This window comes from Amblyomma mixtum, chromosome 1 (assembly GCF_055824585.1).
Source record: "Amblyomma mixtum isolate Tamu chromosome 1, ASM5582458v1, whole genome shotgun sequence".
Lineage (NCBI taxonomy): Eukaryota > Metazoa > Arthropoda > Arachnida > Ixodida > Ixodidae > Amblyomma > Amblyomma mixtum.
In genome coordinates this window covers 192,206,791-192,219,138 of record NC_143012.1, presented here as the reverse complement: position 1 = coordinate 192,219,138, position 12,348 = coordinate 192,206,791, and positions in this window count along the sequence as shown.

The window sequence follows — 12,348 nt, the reverse complement described above, 5'->3', positions numbered from 1 at the left end:
GGTCAGCAGCCGAGCGCCGTAACCACTGAGCCACCGCGGCGGGGCGCGTCGAAGAATGGTGTAGTACCTGACTCATGTCCCTAAACAGCGGTAAAACGTCACTTGTCTCTTTCCATCGCCGGCGCAACCACCGTGAAAATACTAATACAATTCTCACCAATCCTATTTCGTCCGTTGACTCATACAAGTATCTTGGCATCCATTTAAGTGAAGATTTAACCTGGTCGCATCATATTCACCACGTCACCAATTCAGCTAATCAAGTTCTAGGGTATTTGCGCCGTAACCTACCCTTACCTCCCCCTCCCATTAAGCTTCTTGCTTACATAACTTTCATACGTCGTAAACTTGATTACGCATGTGCTGCATATGATCCCCACTATACAAACCTAATCACCAAGCTCGAAGCAGTCCAAAACCGCGCCACCAGATTAATTTGCTCAGACTACTCTCATTATACTAGCGTTACAGCACTAAAATCTCAGCTTAATCTCCCAACACTGGCCTGTCGGCGTAAAATCGCCCGTCTTTCGCTCTATCATAAATTTTATCACTCTTCCGATCATGAAACTGCCTCGATAACACGCGCTCATTGCTTTTCTCGTAATATGAGAGAAGCCAACAGCCACAGAAACCAAGGGGCACAGGGGATTTATAATTAATTTATTTATTTTGTGGTGTTGATCAATTTATAATATTACTGGATGTGTTATCGCTTAAAGCTAATTGATTAGAAAAGCAGAAGAAAAAACAACCACATGCCGCCGGTGGGATCCGAACCCACAACCTCCGAATTACGCCTCCGGTGCTCTACCGCTGAGCTACGGCGACGACTGTCAAATCTTCTGCTTTCGGGGGTATTTATGTTTACAAATAACCTAACCTTGGAGTGTTCACCAGCGCCGCCCACGTTCTTAAGCGGCGGACGTAGCACGTCCTGAGTTACCGCTGATGTGACGCAGAACGTCATCGAACGGCGAGGGTGGAAGCTGAGTGAGAACCCTCTTATGCTTCCTAAGGCATCAGGGCTGCCAAAACTGAGGCCCTCGTTAAGCAATTAAGGAGACAAGGAAAGGGGAATGAGGGGCTCGTTATAAATATGAGAGAAGCCAACAGCCACAGAAACCAAGAGGCACAGGGGATATATAATTAATTTATTTATTTGGTGGTTTTGATCAATTTGTAATATTACTGAATGTGTTATCGCTTAAAGCAGATTTGACAGCCGTCTCCGTAACTCAGCGGCAGAGCACCGGACGCGTAATTCGGAGGTCGTGGGTTCGGATCACACCGGCGGCATGTGGTTGTTTTTTCTTCTGCTTTTCTAATCAATTAGCTTTAAGCGATAACACATTCAGTAATATTATAAATTGATCAACACCACAAAATAAGTAAATTATTTATACATCCCCTGTGCCCCTTGGTTTCTGTGGCTGTTGGCTTCTCTCATATTTATAACGAGCCCATCATTCCCCTTTCCTTGTCTGCTTTTCTCGTAATAGTCACCCTAACGCCATCTACCCTGAACGGGCCCGCACCGAAACATATAAAAAGTCATTTTTTCTTCGAACAGCCAGTGACTGGAATGACCTTCCATCCGAAGTGGCGACCATCATCAATCCTGTTCCATTCAAAACCGCCATTGAAGATCATCTGTGTTCATATTAACTCTTTTGTTTGCCCACCCCTCATGTAATGTCCCCTGTGAACCCTTGAGGTAACAATAAATAAAAAAAAGCAACTGGCTAACAGGGAATTGTTCCCTCCTCGGCGTAGCCGAAGATGCAGGACATCTAAACTTAGCACAGAACGACGGATTGGACTCCCGGGCACGGTTTTAAACCCTCGGGAGTCCATCTGGCATTCAGGAAGCATCAAACAGCAGCAAGCCTCAAGACGATTTGTTCCTTGCTGCGTGCTGCCCCCTTCAACTTTGAGAGTATTAATAACTCTTCCCCAAAACACAAAATAAAAAAGTCATCACATTAGTTACAAAATACGATGCCCCCAGCGATCTCCACAAAAGCGACCGACTCTCCGAATCGCGCGTCCCGCCCTACAACTTTGATAGTGCACACCACAAAACCCTCTTCCAAGGTAAAAAAAAAAAAAACTACACGGACCCCAGAGTCCCTTTCTGCACGTGCCAACCCGGAGCCTTCCTAGAACACCTTCAGTTATGACTCCCCGTGCGTTTACCGCGTTGCAGGACGTTGCAGTAAAACGGAAAGGTCGCTGTTCTGCAAACTCCCCTTCGGGGAGGTGGGGGGGCGGGGGGGGGGGTCTTTGCTGTGCCCCGATGCCACGGCTGGATTCCTGAAGCGACGGTGTCGGTTCTAAGGAAGCTCTTGGGTTTGTATGTACCAAGGTAACGGCCTTGGCCTTCTGACGAACCCCTGAGAACCAGCCCCCCTGTGGTTCCTGTCTGTATATCCCCCCACCGTCCAACGCGCCTCAAGCTGCCTCTTCGACTTTTACACATTCCTTCTTCCTAGATCTGCAATTTGAGTTCAAAGCCAAGCTGTAACTTGCTCTTCGTCACACCGTGACGAAGAAACCGAGTAAGGTTTCGAAACGTCGTGTTTTCTTAGAAGAACCTGGTTGGTGTTCAATGCATCCCAAACCAGACAATGAGTAGGCAGCAACAGGTGCCAGAACAAGATACTACATAGCAGCAGTTTCGATGCTTGCTTGCTTGGATGCGTCGAACTGAACCTTGATCAGCACGCCCCATGGGTACTGGCCGCACCTGTGCTGAGGAGAGCGACCCATAGGAGATCTGTCCTGTCAGCATGTCAGACGCGTGCCATGTGGGAAAGTATGTAGCACAGCCATAACGACCTCCGACGCAACAGTGGGCTCTTCTCAATAGCCTGTCCGCACGCGAATAATCGTAGCGCTAATGCGTTGTCCGACGATTAGTACAAAGGCCTGTCGTGTGTCCATTTAAGTGATAAAAGGAGACGCATGCGGATGCAGCCACGCGCTGAAGCTGTCTGTCCATCCTATCGCGCGGTCTAATCTCTGTGATCTGATCGCTGTCAATACTTCAAGAAAAGCTCCCCGCAGACAGACACCTGCACCGTCGCAAAGTAATGAAATTTAAACGGTAGTGAAAGCCTTTACTCCGTGTTTTTTTCTTTTAGCAAATGCTCTTCTCTGCGATGGTGACATGCATCTTATACGCGAGAAAATCGAACGAACCATGTCGTGGTTCAGCCCTGCCTTTTGGTCAGAAATTCCTAGAGATCGCATTAGGCATCAGCTCTGCGTGCAGCCGCTCTTACGAAAGTGGCTCGAGCAAAGTAGGCTTGCTTTGGCCAACTTGAAATTCTGCCTTAACAGTGGAAGACGACCCAATCACTGCCGTACTTGTTCGCGGCCCCGAACGCGGAGCAATACCTCGTGTTGAAACTGGTGCTCAAACTCAGCTCACACGTTTTTTGGGTCCAACAAGCACGCAGTACGAGTAACAACGCTCGCCGAAAGCTCTCTCGTGTGGCTCATCAAGGTGACGGCTCATCAAGGTGACGTCACCTGAGCAGACATGACCGATTGCTCTTCTCCACTGTTATGCTTCCCTGAGCACGCGCGGGACGTTTCCACAGTGCGCTTTAACTTAATGATTTCGCCAGTGTTTAGCCAAAATCGAAAAATAATTCCCCAGACGTGATCAACAACGAGTCTACTTCAAACTCTAGAAAGCTAACAAATTCGAAAATAGCTTCAGTATCCCTTTAAACCGGATATAAAGATGAGATGAGCGCAGAGGAAATCAGAGTGCAGGCTAACTGAGTAATACTTGTTGGGGGGCTAGTTGGTGAATATTTGCAGAAAATGGTTGTAGCGCCGACACAGACAACACACAGAAAGCTGTCCCGTCTAGCTTTCTGTGTGTTGTCTGTTTCGGCGCTACAACCATTTTCTGGAAAGTGGAGGCTAGTCGGGGAGGCATTCGTGGCTGGGGGCTTGTGAGAGCATGTATTATACCCCTGTCAAGCGCAGAAGTTAAGAGCACTTACCGGAAGTGCACTTCGGCATACCGAGTGGCACTTTGGGCTACGCTATGCTAAAAGGGAAAACAAAGTGCAATCTAGTAAAAAGAGAATGGCGACAGACAATGAGCGGAATTTCTGAAGAGGTCGATGGAAAAGAAAAATTACTCAGGATAATTGACTGCTTAACGTGACAGCGCAAATAAAATGAAGTTCAACAGTTTTTAACGATGAAAAAAAATAGAAATGAAGAATAGCCAAGGCCAGCCGAGACTGTCCAGAATTTCGGCAACAAACAAGATGGCGGCGGGCGGCTGTGATGCATCTGATCTCGTTCCTTTGTTTTGTTGCTCCGCTTGTAGCTATAAGGAAGATATTTTTTCTAAAAACAGTGTTATAGGATGTAAAATAAACTTGTAAGTACTTCTAATGCACACTCTTCGTAAGTGCATCTTTGTTTTGCGCGCTTCACAGGGGTATTACCTGAGAGGTGCGAAGTTCCTCTGTAACTGTTCTGAGCTGTCTGATAGCTGGTAAAGAGTCTATGTAAATACGGGCTTGTCTTATAAACACCAAGTTATTTACAGCCTCCATAGAATCACGAACAGTGGAGAGCTACACCATAAATGGGTCCGGCTGATGAGAAACATATTCCAGATGTGTGATTAAGTCAATGTGCGTCGGGCTAAGAGTAGCCGCTCGACTGCGATTGTCTATGACGACTACAGAAAAGCCCGGCACATACTGAGTTAACTTTGTGGGCACTGTCTGTGCATACCGTTTCAACTTATTTCAATTTTCCTAGGTTTATATACCCAGTTTTAATCACTTCTAGTTTTATTTTTCTCCAGACTCGTCATTCCGAAGAGTCAACCCGTTACAAAGGGTATGACTATCAGATCGTCATCAGCAACAGCGCTCAATACTTGCAAGTCAGCCACTAACCTTGAGTTAAATTCCTATGATCACGTGACCCATGGACTTCAACCATGAGATGTGTAAAACTGAGGGACAATAATCACCTGCCCCCGCATATGAGTCAACGCTTAACTTTCACCTCGACCAGGGCAGCACGGAACTGAAGCCCTAATAAGTGGCATGAGGGGTGCACTTCCCTAGAGGTGCACAGCCAATCCATAAATTGACCCAATAGCCGCCCCTAACACACTACAATAACACCATGCTGTTCATTCAGTACAAACACACACTAAAGACGAGGCGGCGAACTAGCCAACTAACTCAGCCTATTTTTAACACTTGTGCAAAGTCTTACGTGAAACACCCTGTATATTCTTGTTACAGTGATCACCAATTGGAATTTTTCACAAGGTCCTAGCCCCTCTGTGAAAATACGGCCAGGGACACCGCCCTAGCCACGGACTAATTGATTGCCAGCAACACTAGGGAAGCCGAATTCATCCTACCACGTCCACGACACTGCACCCGTTCTTTTTCCAGAGTAGATTTTCAACTGTTAAAAGGGGCACCGCGATGATTTTCTCAATACCGGTTAACATCGTTAAATAGATTCATCATGCGTTCCAGAGGGCAGGGCAAACATAATTATTGAAATCGGAGCATGAAAAATAAAGATATTCAACTCTGAAAATTCGAAATGAAAAGTTCAGACGAAAATACATTTCACTCGCCCATTTCACTCACCCAATACTAAGATTGGGCGCTACCAATCAGAACCGCGCCTAACACGCACGCAGCGGAAGCGTGCTTTGTCGGGGATGTAGACAGCCGGAAAATTTTGTCGGCGACTCCCCTAGTCAGGGCAGGGGTGAGAACAACAAAGGAAGCTCCCCGATGTTTCTTTAGTGGGACTTGAAGGCTGTCGGCCGTAACCCCCCTCCGCCCCAAACTCGAATTCCATCTCCTGTCCGGCCTTCTCTTCACAATTTTTGGCGAGGTGTGTAGACGGGCTTTTTTTTTTCGCTGCCGTCTTGGTGTGGTTTGAGCCAGGGTTGCCAGTTCCGCTTAATATAAGCGAATTTGGGCTTCTTTTTTCACCGGGTCGCTTGTAAATTTTTACAGCCGCTTGTCGCGTTTTTTGGGGTTTACTTGCACTCTTCCTGGAAATATTGTTATTTTAATGCCCATCACGCGCGTTTGTCGTTAAATATACGCGGTAGTAGCAGGAGTCACAAAGTACGAAACAGTCCCTCTCCATTCATCAATAATTTGACTCCTTGCTAGCACTCGTCGTTGTCTATGTCGTAGTGTCTTGCCGGTGTTCTTTGTGCAAATTGGCTTCGAAGTGCCCGAACTATGGCAAACGAGTTTTGAGGTGTTTGCTGCCGGGACTTTCAACCGACATTAAAAATGTTGCAGGTATTCAACTCTAAAAGCATGTATAGTTCCGATGTGGATGCGGAGGATTTTCCTGATGGGTCGAACACTACCGACAATGAATGTGTGGAGTTGAGCCGTGAAATTGAACATACGTTGGAAGGAGTTAACAAGAACTTCATTCATACCGTGGGGACAATGTTAAAAAGTACATGAGTGTTTTCGATCATTCTTGTGGATATCGTCGCTGTTCAAAATAAAGTAATTTGATCACCTTCCCCTCGTATTTCTGCGATTTTTGGATACTATAATTAAACGATTTTCAAGAGTGAGAAAGTTTGTTATCGTCCGCTTCTTTTGGGCTTCTTAGCAAAAGTCGCGCCGCTTTTTTTGGGCTTGTTTTGGGGTGGTTATTTGCTTATTTGCTCGGCGGCATCTGGCAACTCTGGTTTGAGCCTACGTTTCTTGAACAGCGCTGGCCGCCAGGAAGGTTTGAAGCGGAATGAAAAGTGTCGCCCCTAGCCACATTCTTGTTAGTTTTCGTTCGCTTTCTCTGCTTATTTCCAGTTTTTGTGGCACGCGAAAATATTTCAGTAGTCAGACATAATATTTTGGATCCATTTCGCAAGTATAAAGGAACAATATGCAAACTGGACGCCCAACCAATGAGAAAGGCAGAGCCCAAAGTGGCTGCCATCTCATTTCCGCTGCCGTCAATGGCCGCTGCGTTGCGACACCATCGGCTCGAAACAAGCATTTCTGGCGAAGGTTAAAATATCATATATTACGATTTCGGCGACCCCATTGCGCGTCCAGGGCTCACAATGTCCCTTGCTCTGCATACAAAGAATAAAGACCTCATGCTTTATCTACATCGCAGGACACCTTTAAGTAGTTCTGGCAGCAGTCAGCCTTAATGAGGGAAAATGGGACAAAAAATAGAGGAGAATCAAGGTGGGAAGGAATGAGAAACGAGGGGCACGTTTAGCCAATGGAGATTATTGTGTAATAACTGTTTCCAACAAGAATTTTAGGGGAGTGTTAATGCACACGAGAGTTCACACGAAATGAAGCTGGCCCTTACTTTTGCTTCAGTGCGAGTAATCGCAGCACCACGCGAACGTTTCTAAAACCAGGCATCTAGCACACCAGGCCTCATCACAGAACACAAACACTACCCCAAAGCTTACATAAGCGGAGCAACGTATAAGCACCTGCCCCGATATATTGAATATCATACCATGGCCAAAATAAGGCTGGTGCGGGCAACAGTAGTCTGTGGGCCAACGATGAGGTTCATTTAGTCTCTTTTAATGCTCAAATATTTGCGCACTACAATGAGAATGTAAACAAAAAAAACTGACTAACAATGCACACGTATTGTTTTCTCCATGGTGGAATAAACGAGTATTCACACACTAGCACGACAGCTATGCCTCGCCCATTTATTTGTGTGCCCCTGACCTTTTCATGCATTGCAGTGCGAAACCAACTATCGTCTCCTGACCTTGCTTTCGACCGGAGCGCCAAGACTTACCCCTCCACTATCGTCTTCGCTGTGCAGCGTTGTACTGCCTCTTTTCCCGGTCGTGTACGTACTCCGGAACGGCGTCATCAGCCAGGGCGCGAACACTACGCCGGCGCAAAGACCACTGCCGATGCGAAGGGACGCGCTACTGTGCGCCAGCATCCGCGATCCGTCAGCGCCGCCGAGCCACCGTGAGACGACATCGATGATGCGGCAGTGGCTGTCAGCCACCATCTGCACGTTTCTCGAACGATAGAAGCGGCGGATGACGTTGGCTTCTTCATGCAGTTCGGGAGCGTTATCCCCGTAAGCGTGCCGTCGTTAGCGCTCTCGACACGCGGAAACCAGGCGACAGCGTAAAAGCCACCCTTGACTTCCAGCAGCTCGCTAGGCGACGTCTAGGTAGGAAGAAAACAAGGGTGGCCATCTTGAGTTACACTCTGATGTCATACTCGTGACTTCACGCACTCGCACGAAAACATACCAAAGGAGACGCATGCACGGGCTGTTTCATGCTTAAAGGCAAACGGAGCGCGTGACCACGGCGCTTCGAGAACCGCTGCCGCCGACAGACGGCGAAAAGGAGCAGCATTCGCTAGAGTTACTGTATATGTACTATGCTAAGGTAGCAGAGTTGCGCGTCTGTTTTCCCTCGCCGCTCCGAACGCCATTCGCCGAGAGGCGATCACATGATTTTCGTGACGTCGTCTGTTCCACACTCCGCGGAGAAGCTGACCTCCCAGGTGCAGCGCCGAGCGAACCCTTGTCAGCTCGACGCGACATGTGAGCCCGCGCTGTCGGCTACATTCATTTGTTTTCTGTGCACACCTGTGGCGTCAGGTTTGGTGTTCTGAAGCGGCAGTGACGGGCGCAGTCGTCAGCTATGACTGGGTGCAGTGCGCCAAACTGCAGCAACCGCACGGGAAACGGCAAAGCGTTTTACGCAGTGCCATGTGGAAGGTCGGCGGCCGAAGTGCGTCGGCGCCTCAAGTGGCTCTTGAGAATGAACCTCTGCTGTTTGCGGCTGTGAAAGGCTTACAGTATTGATAAATAAATAAAAATTTCTAACATGTTCCAAGATCTACCAGTGCCACCACAACCAACATTTGCCTTTTTCGACAGCAAAATCAGAATTGCATTGGTAAAAACATTTTTCATGTGTCGACATTTGTTTACCTTGAACAAATCACTAGTTTTTTTTTCTAACTTACACACATTATCAAATAAGGAACAGGCAACGAAAATCTTGTTTGTCTATATCTTTCACGTAGTGTCCTTTTAAGGATACTAGTTTGAGCCTATACCTGTCCCTCGAAGCAGTATTTGTAGCATATCACTGCATTAAAATTGTACAGAATTTACAGTCTGCATCTGAAACTTTTTGGCCCTTCACTAGGGCAGGCTCTGCTTACTCTACTGCTCCTTCGAGCCTTCTGTAGTGATGGTTCGAGGTGAAATATAAGGGGCAATGAATGTTCAAGAAGCAAATTCCATGCAAAGTTTTGCTACATTTCGATGCCAGTCTCACCTGCATAAACATTGAATTTGTTTATGCAGCCGCTGCGGTGGCTTAGCGGTTATAGCTCTCGGCTGCTGACCCGGATGACTAGGGTTCAAACCCGGCCGCGGCGGTCGAATTTCGATGGAGCCGAATTTCTAGAGGCCATGTACTGTTCCCTGTCATAGCCTCAGTCGTTTTTGGCAGTTAAAACCCCCTAAACCATTTGTCTGCCTATGCTATAAAGTATTGCTCTTAGTAAAAATACCCTTAAGAACCATCTGACAAGGATTAAGCGAGAGATGTGAGGATAGGATAGCCAAAAATCGCATGTAAACAAGTTTCGCAAATCTTGATGCCGCGAATAATTTCAGCCAGAAGACAGCAAATCAGCTTATAACTTCGGCTTTAAAACAATCCAGGAGTTGCGAAATGTTTTGACACGGCGACCTAAGCCGAATCTGCGAAGGAGTACAAAAATGCAAAGCGGAACATTAAATTACTTTTTCCGTGCAATAAGGATGAAGCAGGCAGGAAAACCTACCACAGTAATCAACAACTATTGTAATTTAGTAACTGAGGTGAAACGATAGTGCTTTTCGATAAAAAATGAGGAAAGTTAAATAATATGTACGTGTAAGAGTACTTTCAAGGTCCTTTAAAGATCCGGCCTATCACTGCATTTAGCAACGGGGTACGTACATTTTGTGAAATGTGTTGGGCAAGCAATTGAGTGTTAATTTTTTCGTTGTGTCAGACTTGCCTCGTTCAATGCATTGCCGTTGCTTTAGTCTGCTTGCCTATAAAAAGTTGCACAATTATTTTAATGTGGTTCTAAGAGATGCGTTTTCGTATTTTCAGGGCATAACACGAACAGAACACGCGGCAGTGCTAGTTGTGAAAAAAAGTAATTCATCGCTATACTCTTTTTGTTCTCAAGACATGCACGCAGGAAGACAGGATGGTACAGACGCTGTCTCATCTGGAACAGAACTGCTTGTTCTTCTGAAATTACTGGTTCCAGAAAGAAAAAAAAATCGCAGGCCGTTTCCAGTCTTTTTTCGTCAGTTTGTCATGATTACGATTTGCTGTTAACCTTTGGCGATTTTTTTTTCGTGCTCTATGCACACCCTCGGCAAATCACAGATTAGTTTTCAGCGTTACGTTTAGAAACTTGCCATCAAGTCAATCTATTTAAAGGAGAAAAAAAAGCCCAAGCGCCCTACACAGCGAGCTACGCAGCCCCTGTACGTACGAGAAGTGGCTTTCCCGCACAGCTTGGAACATGATGGCGGACCTTCGCGCAACTCTGCTCCCTGCGGGAGCATATACAGGAACTCTAGCATTCGCAAGTTCCGTAGACGCTGCCGCCACCGCGCGGCCGACGAGCGAAGCAGTCGAGTGGTGGTGGCTGCCGGCAGCGCGAGGCAGCTCGCGACTGCGTGTCCATTTTAACCACGCTGTTTGTGCGTCGCTTGGGTTGGAAAGAAAGTCTGGAAGCAAGCGAATGTGCGGTGTGCCACAGTGCACAAATAGAGCTGTTAGTAATCAGATTAGTGTGCACTCATTGCCTAGTGACGAACGATTGAAAAAGGAATGGGTTGTAAAACTCCGGATCGGAAAGCTGCAGCGTGCATTTCGTCGGCTACAATTTCTTCTGGAGCCGTACATGTAATATACTTCTTTTTGTTAATGTCTTCCGTCCAATGCATATATGTCTGCTAGCGAGATTCGATTTGTGTGCGAGTGGTGCACGTACGGTTTGTCACACACGACGTGCCGGCAAGCGTGCAATATTTATGTGCGGAAACGACCCAGCCGAACTGTGTGTACATGCTACTGACAGCGCATAACTATTTCTGCGTATTCCTTGTAACAAATGGTACAACAGGCAATTCTGGCGGCAGCAGACTTACTAGGGTGAAATTTTCCCGGCAGTTGCCTCCTATTAGCTCCTTATTACTTCAGGGCAATTTATCAATTTGGTTTTCTTTCATGGCTTGTAATTGCCCTACACTACTCTAGTGGCAAGTTCGAAAGTGGTGATTGTTCGAGTTCGGGTGCTGTGTAGAGCGCCTGGATTTTATTTGGGAGTTGCAGTTGATCAGCTGTTCAGTGTGCCATGAGAATAATTCTTGTGTCACTTGGTTTGGTTTGGTTTGGTTTATGGTGTTTAACGTCCCAAAGCGACTAAGGCTATGAGAGACGCCGTAGTGGAGGGCTCCGGAAATTTCGACCACGTGGGGTTCTTTAACGTGCACTGACATCGCACAGTACAAGGGCCTCTAGAATTTCTCCTCCAAAGAAATTCTAGCCGCGGCGGCCGGGATCGAACCCGCGTCTTTTGGGTCAGCAGCCGAGCACCATAACCGCTGAGCCACCGCGGCGGCTCCTGTGTCACTTCTGTCACTTTTCTCGGCTATGAGGCAATTCGGAGTTCTCTCACGCATTTCGGCGCAACAGAAAGCGCAAGTAGTGACAGGTAATTTTTTTCTAACTGCGAAGAAGACCCGGAGCGGCCCGTGTGAAAGTCCAGTCTCTAATCGGAAAGCCGCGCTACTATCCTGCTTCCAATTACGAGCTTCCCTAGTATTAAGGGGATTCAGGAGAAGCATAAGCAGTGAAAAACAAAACGGCTCATCATTTCGCCAACAGCAGCCAGTCTGAAGTGAATGCCACAGCGGGCACTTTATCGCCTGCCGGCAAAATGCGCGCTGCCAGTAATGCTCGCTATTTCTTTTCCTGCTATTTTTGGTAGTCGACAGTTTTTGATACATTTTGTGTAACCTAACAGAATCAACTATGCGAGAGTGTTTGAGAAGTTTCAAACTACTCACACATGTCGATAGTATCACAATTGAACAATGTCTTCACCAAATGTCTTGAGCACTTCTTCACCTCCGATTAGGCACCTAATTCTTTTTTCGCGCTATCCTATATGTTCCAGTATATCCCCAAACGTTACGGCCTGCGAGAACGGCAAAGGCATTTTCCGCAGGCGCCTTTGCTCGAAGGCAAGCCACGTCGAAAAA